Source organism: Oreochromis niloticus, linkage group LG1 (genome assembly GCF_001858045.2).
Source record: "Oreochromis niloticus isolate F11D_XX linkage group LG1, O_niloticus_UMD_NMBU, whole genome shotgun sequence".
NCBI classification, from domain to species: domain Eukaryota; kingdom Metazoa; phylum Chordata; class Actinopteri; order Cichliformes; family Cichlidae; genus Oreochromis; species Oreochromis niloticus.
The window spans coordinates 39,590,913-39,604,639 of NC_031965.2; the positions used below are offsets into that span (position 1 = coordinate 39,590,913).

The following is a 13,727-nucleotide window of genomic DNA, read 5'->3' on the forward strand; positions in this document are numbered from 1 at the left end:
TGATTCCAGACGATGCTGACGCGAATCAGTGGATGTTGTTCAGCCGCATCAGTGAAGTAAAACAGGAAGTAAACTCTTTGGCATGATTGTTGTTACCTGTTTGTTGTCAGCACACCCGATTTCTGTGCTCGTATGGCAGTTTGTAGCTCTGATGTCATGTTCACACGCACCACCAATCACGCCCTCCTGTGGCGTCTTTAAACTAATAATGAGGACCAATGTGTCCGGCTTAGATTTGCTATTTATGAAGCACATGGTGGACATCAGTGCATCATCCAGCCAGCCATTATCCAACAATCCATCCATCCATCCATCCGTCATCCATCTGTCATCCATCCATCATCCAACAATCCATCCATCCATTATCCATCCATTATCCATCATCTATCCATCCATTAAACAATCAACAATCCATCCATCCAAGAATCCATCCATCATCCATCCGTCATCCATCCATTATCCAGCATCTATCCATCCATTATTCAACATCCATCCATTATCCAACAATCCATCCATCCATCCAAGAATCCATCCATCATCCATCCGTCATCCATCCATTATCCAACAATCCATCCATCCATCCATCATCCATCCACCATCCAACAATTCATCCATCAATAATCCAACAATCCATTCATCATCCATCCATTATTCAACAATCTATCCATCATCCATCCATCCATTATTCAAAAATCCATCCATCCATTATTCAACAATCCATCATCCATCCATCCATCATCCCTCCATTATCCAACAATCCATCCATCCATCATCCATCCATCATCCATCCATCCATTATTCAACAATCCATCATCATCCATCCATCCATCCATTATCTATCATCTATCCATCCATCATCCTTCCATTATCCAACAATCCAACAATCCATCCATCAATAATCCAACAATCCATTCATCATCCATCCATTATTCAACAATCTATCCATCATCCATCCATCCATTATTCAACAATCCATCCATCCATTATTCAACAATCCATCATCCATCCATCCATCATCCCTCCATTATCCAACAATCCATCCATCCATCATCCATCCATCATTCATCCATCCATTATCCAACAACCCATCCATCTATCCATAAAAATACAAATGACCCAAAGTGTTGGACCATGGTGGTTGGTCAGGCGAAAAGATGGTCCGCTACTTTAATAATCGTGTTATTAATGCCGCTCTGGCTCAAAAATTGTTTACATAGTTTAAATCTCGGGCCTCTGTTATGTTGATTTCTAAAATGTTTTTTTTGTTATATCCGGTGTCGTATTATCTAATTTCAGTGGTAATTTAAATGATCTGCAGTACCTTAATGGCCCAACAGGGGGCCACACTCTGTGGGATTTTTGGTAAAAAGTCACACATGCAAAGCACACAGATGCTGGTACCATAATACCGTACATAAGTGGAATATTTGCACTGTTCTGTTAGTACAGTAGGCTGAACTTCTTCTGTTCCTGCACCAGTAAGACATCAGATCCAGATCAAACTCTGATTGGTGCCTGACTGAAATATTTGGGTTTTTACTTGTTGCTAAACACATCTGACAGTAAATGACCCCGTCCTGACCTCGGCCCCCCTCGGCGTGGCGTCCTTTCTCATGTCTCTGGTGTTTTTGAAGCGCGCTCCGCATAGACAGGTCACTGATGTAGCGGGTGGGTGGCGGGTGCAGCTGGGTTTTTTTCTACCTGGAACCTAATTGATCTGTTAATCGCTGGGATTGGTCACAGAATGAAGACACCTGCTACCCCACCTGGGTTTCTGTCAGATGGGACCACGGTTAGATAGAAATCCACCAATGTCACTTTTCCAAAAGCCCGTGTGTTCTGTGTTCTGAGGGGTTTTATTCCAGCATTATTGCTCATTTGGAAGGCAAATAAAACCACAACCAACCATCACGAAGACTTAGGAACAGAGAAGAAGATACAGATACAGATACAGATACAAACACAAACACGTAGCTTCCAGTATGTTTTCAGCAGATACGACTTTCAGATGCGGAAATATCTCTGTGTTTATGATATAAAGCTCTTGATCCCTGTTTTCATGGCTGAGAATGAGTTTGGTGCCTCCGAGCTGCATCATTAATTATGCACTTCACTTGAAGTGACCTTGGGCTGTGACAGTCCTGTGCTGACCTTTTTCCCTCAGTGTGAGAACAAGGAGCATTACATATAGCATTCACACATCATCTGAAAGCTGAAAACATCATTGTCCTGTCCTCGCTTCTACTTCATAAGAAGAATGAGTGCATTGTTGCACTGACGTCATATGGAAGTAAGTTTAGGACCGGCCCGATGGTTAAAAGCAGTGACTCTGGTCTGCTCACACACTGGCTGGTTCACAGGGTAAAAACAAAGAGATGCTCGTGCTGCGGTGAAAGCCACCTCGCACCAAAGTTTCCCCATCAGTTTGTGTTCCTGCTTTCGTCAGCTCACATGTCCATGTACACAAAGTAAAGTCACTGTAGGCCCCAAACCTGAAAACATTTTTAGACTTTCTTTGATATTTTTCTGGTGTTTACTTCAACTGTTACTTTGTTGGTTGGTTAGATTTAAGCAATAAAAATGAAACATGCATGCTGACTGCAACAAAAAAAGATTTGTTTTCACGTTAGTTCACGTATTTATGCAAATACACGATAATTGTTGAACAGGTTAGGAACTGATAGTCGTTACTGATAACACCGACCTGAGTGACATCTTTACGTGAGGTGAAGGCTGCTGTTATTTGACGCTTTGTACAGATTTGAAATAAGTGTGAGCTACAACGAGAAAAGTGACGGCAGTCACTCACGGCTTTGTGAAGCCTCTTAGTTTTTCAAAAAAGCCTTAACGAGCACGGAGTGCCACCTGTCAATCATTATGTAGACTTCTATCCAATCAGACTTCAGGGGAGTCGCCCCCTGCTGGACCTCAGAAAGAATGCAGCTTTAAGGCACTTTAGCGTCACTTTTTTTCATGTACAGTCATCATCGGTGCAGGAGGTGAGTGTGGGCAGCATCTGTATGTATGATGTCATGGAACATCTGGACAGATGAAGGAAAAACTGAGCAGCTCCCTTTTAGCTGTTCGGGATCTTTTTGCCGGTCTCTCACAGAGAGCAGGAGGTGTGGTTTCAGAAGGAGCGTCCTGGCATTGGGTCTGTCTGCACACCAGCTCAGTCTGGCCTCTCTCAGAATCTGTAGCACATTAAACACTGGTCAGACTGCTTGTGCTGTCTTATGCAAAGTTCAGGGCTGTGGTGCTTCGCAGAAACAGTTGGAGTAGGTGGGGGTTGTCGTGGCTTAGAGCCATGAGGAGATGAGGAGTCCGCTGGACTCTCCACCTGTGGACCTTTAAGAGACTCACCCGCGCACACCTCCGAGTGTCCACGTCGGCCCTGTGAACACAATCAGTTGTCAGCTCAATCTGTGCATTTTTTAAAAATATAAATGACATTAAGAGCTCTGGCACATGACTGTAGTTATTTTATGAGATTTATTTATGTCCTATTTACAATGACAGCCTGTTTTGGCCAGAAGCTCTGAATTAGCGATCAGTAATGATCAATCCTCAATCCTCTCCCACCCTCCGGAAACTCTTTGAGATGACATCATTTCTTCAAGTGGAAGTGAAAAGTGTTTGGATCGAGTCTTTCTGCACATTTTTAGCACACGCCTGTCTGTCTTTGATGTTTTCTGTCATCTCTGATGGCACATAACAAAAAAAAGAAAAGAAACTTGAACCTGCATCTCAGTTTTCTCTGCTACATTTAAAATGCTAATATAAGACTAAACTGATTAATAATTAAACAATTACGGTCATGAATCAATAACTTCTGCACATATTTTTCATTAGTAAATTGCACAGAGTAAACAAAGAAGCAGTATTACCAATTCAAATGCGGATGAAGGGGGGGGGCATCCTAATCGTCCTAACTTTGATGAAAAATAAACAGTGAGACAGTCACTCAAACAGCGACGAGGCCCCTGCTACAATTTTCCAAAGTAGATCATGTTGTTGCTTTAGATACAGTTAGCTGGTTGATTATTCAAGTAAACATGGTTGGAGCATTTTTAATGAAGTGTTCCAATATGAGAAATTCATGATAAATCTGGTGTGTCTCGTCAACGTACAGAACATTTGGACAGATTTGATGCCCATCTGAGCCTCTTTAAAGTTGAACTGATTTCGTGGCAATCTGTCTCTTAGTTTGAGGACGTCGGATACAAAAGGAGGGACTTCCACTCGAGCTCAGGCACAACTGCTGACGTGCGCTCGGACTTGCAGTCGTGTCTGTTGCCCATGCTGCGCGGACCACGCGTGGAAACTGGACCGGAGGTCAGAAAGCTTCTGCTTCCGACATTAAAACGGGCTCGTTTTCATAAATACGTCAGTAAAAAAGCTCCTGTTGTAACTGACAAAGGGATGGAGGGAGGTCACGCTAACGCAAACTGCACCTCGATCCAGAACTGCTGAGCCTCACTGATGCTTCGATAACTGCCTTTAATAAACATTAAACCGATGCTTCGTTAAAGGGTTTGTCACGTCTGTGCTGTAACAGACTATCATCCTTTATATTTATTACTATCGATTAACAAATGGCACACAAGTTTTGTGATAAAGGGTTCATTGCTGATCACTGAATGAAATGACGAGCCACCCTGAACCTGCGTGAGTGACGCCCAAACGTTTACTTCCTGTCATCTGAAGCCGGGTGGTGGTGGAGATGAAACTTTCCAGTTTTGTTTCCCGGAAAGTTGGCAGCATCCAGGACACCGTTCGCACTGCACTGTGTTTATTACAGTTACTAATATCAGAATAACCATCGAGGGGGCGGGGCAAGTCCTCAAAATGTCTGACATTTCAGACATTTTCAGTTCACTAATTCACCCGCTTCATCCCCAGACATTCACCACTCCCCGAGCCTGGTTTTGCCAGAGGTTTCTTCCTGTTAATAGGGAGTTTTTCCTTCCCACTGTCACCAAGTGCTTGGTCAAAGGGGTCGTCTGATTGTTTCTCTGTATTATTGTTGGGTCTTTACCTGAGAACATGAAGCATGTTGAGGCGACTGTTGTGGTGACTTGGTGCTATATAAATCAAACTGAATCATTAAAATGTAGCTCAGGTGTTTTTCTGGTTTTAAAGAGGCTAACAGTGACACAAACGGGTCACGAGGGGCTTTTATTTTGGAGATTGAAAGGCTTTGACCCATTCCTGTGTCAGACTTCCTGTCCTCGTGTGCTTCGTGCAGCTGTCGGGCTCGGCATGCGGTGGAACAGCCACAGTTAAATATTTGTCGAAGATCCACGGTTACAGAAATCTGCGCTGGGTGGTGATGAGGATGATGATGGAGGAGGAGGAGGAGGCCCTGCTAGCCGGGCTGTCGGTTTTTGGAAATGTGAGGATGCAGATGCTGCCTGGAACAGTTTTCTGTTTTCTTCTTCTTGCAAATTTGCTCTTAAATTTAATTTGAAAAGGTTTTAAAAGGATTGAAAAAGCAGTGAAGTCGACCCGCTCGTGTGTGCAGATGTGTGGAGTTTATTAACCAATCAGTAAACACTAACCATAAAAAGCCTTTAAATAAAGCTTAATTCCATCTTTGTTTATCGATGGCAGTTGTTACAAAGGGATCCTGGGCTTTTTCCCGTCGCGGTCCGCGGATCCTCCCGGGTTCGGCTCGTGGTGCAGCCCCCCACCCCCTCCCCCAGCTCCTCCAAACGTGGCGTGGTAATAGCTGAGGCCATAGCAGTGAGTGTAAAGCCTGAGAAACAAGGATAAGAGCATAAACAAATCTGCGATAAGAAATATGACATGGCTATCAGCATGCAGAATAAGCCCGGCACTGCGAGCGCAGGCACCCAGATTAATGATAAATTACGAGGACCTCGGCTTGTTTATAGCACTCATTTTCCCTGCTGCACCTGCTCATATTCTCCTGGCCTAGAGCGGCCCCCTCTCTCTTTTTCTATTTTCTCTCTCCATCTCTCATACTCCTTCATCTTTCTTCTTCTTCTTCTCCTCCTCTCACGGCACACCACACCCACCCCACCCCCCTTTTCTTTCTCTCCGAGTAGGTGCTTATTTAAAACGATCCTGCGTTTCCAAAGCACTCCGCCAAAACCGGTGGGACACCCCATGAAAACATAATCTGTGGGTGTATAATTGATGTCTTAAAGCAGAGGGGGGACGGGGCGGGGAGGGGAGATATTAGGAGGATAAGAGAAAGGGGTGAGGAGGAGGAGGAGGAGGAGGGTTTACTGTAAATGAGGCAGAGTTGGAGCAAAAGGTGAGCAGAGAAATATTGTGAGAGAGGAGGAATGAGCTGCGTGCGGCGGCGGCGTGCTGCACAGCGGCCTTCTTCTAATAATACACCAGCCGGCATCAACGCGATGCTTAATTTTAATATTAATTACAAATATCTCTCCACACAACAAGGAAATAATTTGACAATCACTTTGGCTCCGAGTACTGTATTAAATGCAAAGCGGGGCTGGGGGGCGAGAGCAGTCAATATGGAGAGCCCCCCCTCACCCCCCACCTCATTACATGAAGTGTGAATGTTAATTCTAGTGGGTTTATTAGTTAGAATCAAGGAGGGAAGGATGAGAGGAGGTTAGCGGTTTTATTGTTCATTACGAGCCGCTCTCTGCTGCTACCTGGGATTTCTCTTTTTGGGGGGGGTCATAGCTGAGTGTGAGGGGTGGTAAATAAGGGGCAGCAGGGCGGTAGGGGGTGGTGCGAGGGGCTATTGTGTGATTCATAATTATATTTTTAAAATGACTAACCTCCCCCCCCCCAACACACTGTACAAAGCAATTTGTGGACGAGAGCGCTGCGAGGGCAAAGTGTTTACATACGAAATTATAAGAATATACTGACAGCGTCGGGTTGTTAATAAGCCGTAATCACATCCCCTAATTTAATCCGGTTGCTATGGTAAACAAATGACACTTGAGGCTGATGGCAGTGGAGGAGGGGGGGGGCAGAGGTGTGCCCGGTCGGAGAGACAGGCTCTGACAGGACACCTGCCGTCCTCTGAGCGCCGTCATGTTTGCTGCCTCGTGTGTGATCTGCTGAAAGCATGAGAGGAGACAGCAGTTTGTACTGTGTGTGCGCATGCATGTGTGTGTGCGTGTGTGTGTGTGTGTGCGTGTGTACGTGCTGGTCAGACAGCTGTCTGTGCAGTCAGCAACGCAGCTCTCCTCACAAAGCAGAAAATTGAGCGGGAATTGGGCTAATTGTATGGAATGATTGATGCTGCTGGAAACTACAGTACATTCAAAGCTCACACACACACTTCCTGTCTGCGGTGTTTCAGGTGTGCAGTGCTTCACAGGCACATTTGCTTATTAAGGCATATTCATCGTTAACCTGCAAGACAGGGGAGTCAAACATAGGGTCCAGGTGCCAGAACGGGTCCTGCAAAGACTCCAGTCCGGTCCACGGGACGGCTCTGGAAAATGTGAAGGAGGACATAAACCTTTAAAGACATTTTAATACATTTTACAGTTTTTTTTCTGCCAATAAATGAAGTTATAAACTATTAAATAACTATTCCTGTTTACTATCAAATATAGATATTTCTCAACATTTTCCTTGAATTCACAGAAATTTCCAGGACAGTCTGTCCGATGAGCTATCGCTTTGTTTTCTGTAAATATACACGTTTAATTCTGAAAGGTTTCTTTCAGTTACTACAGCAGCATTTTTAAATCACGTGTAAAATCTGGGACATACTGTTGGAACTTAAACGTGGAGTTAAACTACTGTCCACGGGCCTGTGTGTGGCCTCCATATAAAGCCAGTCTGACCTCCATCCTTTACAACCTCGTGGTCGGACTGTTCGCAGGTTTTTTTATGCTTTTTGCTGTTTTTGCGTCATCGTTCCCGAGCGACCTCCAACACCAGGATTCCTCCAGGAACCAATAAATGAATTTAAAAAAAAAGGAAACACTATATTTGATCTTCTTTGTCATCATAGTGAAACCAAATGAAATGTTTTATCAGAAATCATTTGTTATTCACTTACTGAAGAAACGCTGACTGATGAGTGTTTAAAGTCACTTAACATGTTAAAAAATCCGATTCTGATTTAACCTTTAATTAACCAAAATCCCCTGAGAATAAAAAACTGTTCTCTTTAAAGAAAACAAACCACAAACAAAACCAGATGAAAATGAAAAGTCCAGAAATCTGACCTTCATCACTTCATCTGTTTTATGTCTGTAAGTGTGAACGTGCTGCCTTAAAAGAACAGATTCAAAAGCACTTTGATAACTTAATAACAGACAGTGCAGCCTGATCACCATCCTCAGTGTTACTCACTCTTCATCATCTTCTCATTCATGTTGTTAGTTTGTGTGTAACAGGTAATAATGTAATGAATCACATAGTGTTGTGTGTAACTGGTCCTGATGAGTTTGGTTATTGATCCGGGGGCCTGCTGATCGACAGCTCTTCATCCTGGTCGCATTTTAACCCAACCCAACCTGAGCAAACAGGTGGAGGAAGTCCCGCCCACCTGTCTGCCTGCATCAGTGGATGTTGTAGCCACCGCAGCATGTTTGCAGGACAAACATCACAACCGATCACAACCATCCCTGATCATTTCATTGTTTAAGACCGGGGTGTCGACCATAAGGCCCGGGGCCCAGAATCTGCCCCAATCCAGTCCACACAAGTTGTCCAGTTTTTCCTGGTGATCGACACCCCCACCCCGCAAGGCCCTTCATCCCTTCATATTTCAGAAATTGCCCGTCTTGAGATCAGGGTGGGCGTACGTGGCCCCCGATGTTTTTACGTCCCTGCTGCAAGAGTAAGTGTATTAACGGTGACGTGTCAGCGTGAGGGCTGCTCTGTTTCTCGTCTCACTGGATCCAGAAGCTGAAATCCAGCGGCTTCTGTCGTCTGCTCGCCGTACCTGTGCTGATTAAATCTGGAAACCTAAAGGAAATCTCCACTTCTTCTCTCTAATCCAGCAAACACGAGAGCCTGGAGAGAAAGGCGCCGAACGGTTGACAATGGCTTTCCATTCAAAGCCCTTTCCGAGCACTAAATCCCCACCTGTCATGTTTTTCGGTCCGTGCAGCACAAACTGCAGATGATTGCATCCCAAAGTCTCCTGCAGGCCAGTAAATCAGTCCATCTAATGCTTCCTAATGAGACTCGTCTTTCTGCTTCGCTTTCAAGCGAAAACTTTGTTTAAAGACACGATCAGCGTTATTACCCACCGAGGCCGCAGAGACAGAGCTCTGCTCATAGTTCCTTCTTCTCTCCGTCTTCTCTTACAGATGCATATCAATACATATCGCAGTGTGAGCACAAGCCCGCCACATCCAATATCTCCTGGACATTTTACATAATTATTATTTTCAGGAGTCACCGGGGTCTCATAGAAGGGAATGTAAGTGACAGGCGTTTAAAATGGTTTTTAAATCACGGCGGATAACCGGGCCCTTTCAGAAATAATTGTGTCAAACTGCTTTTCACCTTTTTTTGCCAATCAATATGCGCACGTATTCACGGGCAGACGGCGAGCCATCAAAAGGCAGCGCTGCTCTTTAATATACATGCTTGCATTTTAATGGGCTACTTTGGCAACAATGCTGCAGACAACAATGCGTTTCTGTGTAAAATGATGACGCGGCCGCTTGCACGTAACGCTCGCCGCCGGGCCGCCTGAGGCGCGTGCGCGTCTGGCGCGTGCACACTCGGGCGGTTTGTTAAGCGGTGGCCCAAGTCAGCGTAATCACATTCACTTTGTTACATGGCTCGTAAATGATTTAAAACTAGATTTCATGCATGCTTTCATACTAATTCGCTCACTTGTATTTTTCATTTTGGCAGAAAAACTCTGAGAACAATCGAGAATAACTCCGTTCTCCAATTAAGCCTCTAAACAGGACCAAGAGAGGGGGGATCTATTCATTTTCTTTTGATTAAAATTATTGCCACTTGCAAGGAGCTTTGGGGTTTATATATTAAATAATGCATAATTTCATAATTATATAGAATATATAGATTTTTTAAATAGGATACCGGGCAGAATGGTGACTTTAATTAGATCGGTGTGTAAGATATCTCGGGGGTATGATAAAACAACGTTAAATATCTCCCGATGACTGTAAAATATGTTCCAACAGATAATGAAACACAAATAGGGTGTCGCTTTGCCACGGCTCCTATTTGTCGAAACATCTCCGCATCACAGTTAATAATTAGAGTAAAAAAAGCACCAGCTAGGTTCCTAGGACGCAGCAGCCCCCCCCCCCCCTCACCTTATTCATAGTGGACCACGGAGCAGCAGGAAGTAGGGTGGAGGCCTCACGCGCGCACACACGAGTACATGTGAGCTAATAAACAGGCCTCGAAGGTCACGAGCGGCGTAATATCCACACAAAGATGAGCCGAGGCCCCGATTAGCAGAGAACTAAGGAGCACTTGGCAGAGCGCGGGGGGGGGGGTCGTACAATTAAAGCAGAATTAAAGATGCACTAAAACAGCAACACTTTGCCGAGCAAACAACGCCGGCAGCCGCTTTCAAAATTACAGCGGGCTAATTTGAAACGAAGGACAAACAGCGGCTGTGCGCGCGGGCGCGTGCGCGCCTCCCATTATGATCGCAGCCGTGCAGACCCCTCGTTTGGGTCTATATATAAAGTATGTAAATGTCGTCTGGTTGTGACAGTCAGAAGCGTCAATGGGAGCTGACAGCTGAATTATAACCGCAGCCGAATCCATCAGTCTTTTGTTTTAACTGGAGAATGGAAGGTTTTTAAAACTCAACAAAGGCCTTTAATCAAATTCTCAAGGTTGTTGGCTTTAGCATTGTATTAGTTTAATAGTTTCTGCTGCACCATTGACGTTAATGACACATTCCTATGTAAATATAATGTGGCTCCCAGAAGCCATCAAAACATTTTAAGGTCCAATGAATACAGTTGCATTTTTCTCCCTCTCTGCTCCCTCCTCCTCCTCCTCCTCCTCCCGTGCAGAAATGTCTTTTTATTTAGCAATCTCGCCACTGTGCATGGTGATACAATAAAAAGGAGGGGAGATTGATTAATAGAGACTTTAACGTAGTGATGCGCAGCACTGATACAAATAACTGTGGAGAGACAGAGCAGAGGAGGCTGTGCCTCCTTTCCTTCCTCCTTCACACACACACACACACATTTCTTTAAAGAGCGCCGAGCTTCATGTTGACCCCGTATCACACACACATGCTGGAGTTTACAGGCCTTTGGTGCAGATTCATCACCCACGATTGAAAGATAATGAAACTGCATATTTTCTCTCCATTCACAGACTGATGGAAGCATTTAGAGTAATATAACAGAATACATTAAAAGCAGTATAATATTTGGAGAAGCCTCATAACACTTTCTGTCGGGAGGGAAAAAATGTGCAGACATCTCAGCCCATATCTTAAATGGTGACAGGCGGCCTTTTGTATGTATGAATTGCTTAATCAACTCTTTTTTTTTTTTTTTTTTGCGGGGGGGGGGGGGGGGGGGATGCTGTATTTAAGTGGTTGTTGGTAATTTAAAATGGGGGAAAAATCAGATACTTGAGCTGCACTGATATCACAGCACATTTGCAAATATGCTGGCATGCACTAAACGAAGTCAGAGGGATGTAACGGAGATGGCTTCAGTCGTGTCACGGGTACCTCTGTCCCCAAAATCACCAGGAAATCCTCACGTTCAGCGATTTTCCTCCACACAGCAAAAATGCAGACTCCGCCCACTCGCTCGTTAGTATATATCTGACACTACTGTTCATATTTTCACATATAGGTCACAATAATGTGGTTATTGTCATTTTTCCTTTGGTCACAACAACCTGATACAGTGAAGGTCCTAATTCAGGGCAACAGTATCAGAAACACACACACACACTAATGAAGTGTGTGTGTGTGTGTGTGTGTGTGTGTGTGTTGGTCAGGGCAGTCGTGGCAAAGAAATTATACCTCGTTTTCACAATTATGAATTACATTTAATTGTTTATGGTTAAGTTTAGATGTTTTATTCATTACAGATGGTGAAGGTCAGAAATATTTTAGAATCTAAGACTGAATTATTGTAAGTTCATTATTAAAACAGTAATGATGACTTTGGATAAAGTGTTAGTTAAAAACAGACTGAACCTGTCACCTCACAGCTGCTACGATACAAACACATTTTAATGAATGACGTGAAAGCAGAAAAGTTTGAGTTTATCGTGGTGTCCACCCACCTGCAGCCTGAAACCATCTGATTGGCTGCTCTGCCCTCACTTCTCCTTTGATGTACTCCGATTGGTTCCCCACACTCTGGACTCTGTCCTTGGTTCAGCTACACCTCCCCAGCAGCACCCCGCCCACTTCTCCATGTGGCCGTAATCAGCGCCGTCATGATCAATACTCCATCCATGACTCACTCAGCTGCAACAATTATTCATGTTTATCTAACTACAGTCTGCTAGGTGCTAATGATAGCAGGTGGCTAATGTGGCTATCAGGCAATCTCTAATACAAGTAATGCTAATGTAGCATTTATGATAACTGTTTACTACGTCAGTGTTGTTGGAACAGAAGCTTTAATGACCTCTGACCTCAGTGTTCCGAGTGTTAGGTTATGAGAGAGAGAGCCGTGTGTGATTGGGCCTGTGTTTTCCTTTATGCTCCAATCATTGGCAGATAATTAACCTCCAGTATTACGTTTGATCTGACAGCTGATACTGTAACACAAGCGTTCAGTGACAGTGGAAGCACTGCTGCACCACATGCATACAATCAGTCACACCACTGGAATGACAGAGCAATAAAATATATCATAAATACGTAAATAAATATATAGGTAATAATCATAATCAGGCGGTGGAATAGACGGCTATAACAGAGGTTTGTGGGACTGTTGACTCTCATCAGAGCAAACCATTAAAAAACTAATGTTTACATTTGTAAAGCCTGCCTACCATTTCTGTCATACTATCAATAACATGAAATAATGTCAAATGAATATATGATGACTGTATGATCACAGTGTACCTTGAGTCTTGCATGGCCTAATTTAAACGATTTGTCATGCTGGTTTTTGAAAACTGCCATATAAATAATATTATTGTGGTTTTGATTATTAAATGGGTCGTGCGATGTGAGGTCACAGCACTAAACTCTGAGAGCAGATCGTCTCTGTGTGCAGGACCACCAGCCGTGGCACACGGCGGGGGGGGGCACACGCAGCATACAGCCAAAGCTGGGTCTGATCTGGGTCTTTGCATCTTCCCCTCAAACATGAACCAGTAGATCCGAGCATCTCTGAATGGTAGAGGCGAGCCATGGAAGAGCTGTGCACTCCCATAAAGTGAAACACCTGTTCAGTCAAGGTGTCAGAACCTGAGCCACGCCCACTACGAACCCTAGACCAATAATCAGCCTCACTGAGGAGAGGCTGGCTTGGTTGGCTGCAGGTGCTGCTGGACCACAGACGCACGCAGGAGTGGTGTTCTCCACCGTTTCCTGAAGATGGCAGGTAACCACGAGAACGAAGCTCTGATTGGCTGTTGCATCAAAGCGCTCTCAGTAACGGCCATTATGCCATCATGAAGGAAGCCTGACCTTCAGAATAAAAGCACTAGTGTGGTTATGAATGGGGGGGCGGCAGATACGATGGTGTGGGAGTGGAGCTGACCACATCACTCAGCACGTGGACCCTGGGTGTGGATTTTATACGCTGTTGAATATTGGC

At 44.4% G+C, this 13,727-nt stretch overlaps 1 long non-coding RNA gene across 2 annotated transcripts; it reads right to left on the reverse strand.

Moving 5' to 3' along the window:
* Positions 1 to 1,662: 1,662 nt before the first annotated feature.
* Positions 1,663 to 12,636, reverse strand: LOC112847304 (uncharacterized). 2 transcript variants are annotated; one of them, XR_003220776.1, is made up of 4 exons: positions 12,235 to 12,636; positions 7,369 to 7,450; positions 5,562 to 5,758; positions 1,663 to 3,394 (listed from the first exon to the last, which is right to left on the reverse strand). It is a non-coding gene; the product is annotated as an uncharacterized LOC112847304 (long non-coding RNA). The 2 variants fall into 2 exon arrangements; XR_003220777.1 differs by lacking the exon at positions 7,369 to 7,450.
* Positions 12,637 to 13,727: the final 1,091 nt, after the last annotated feature.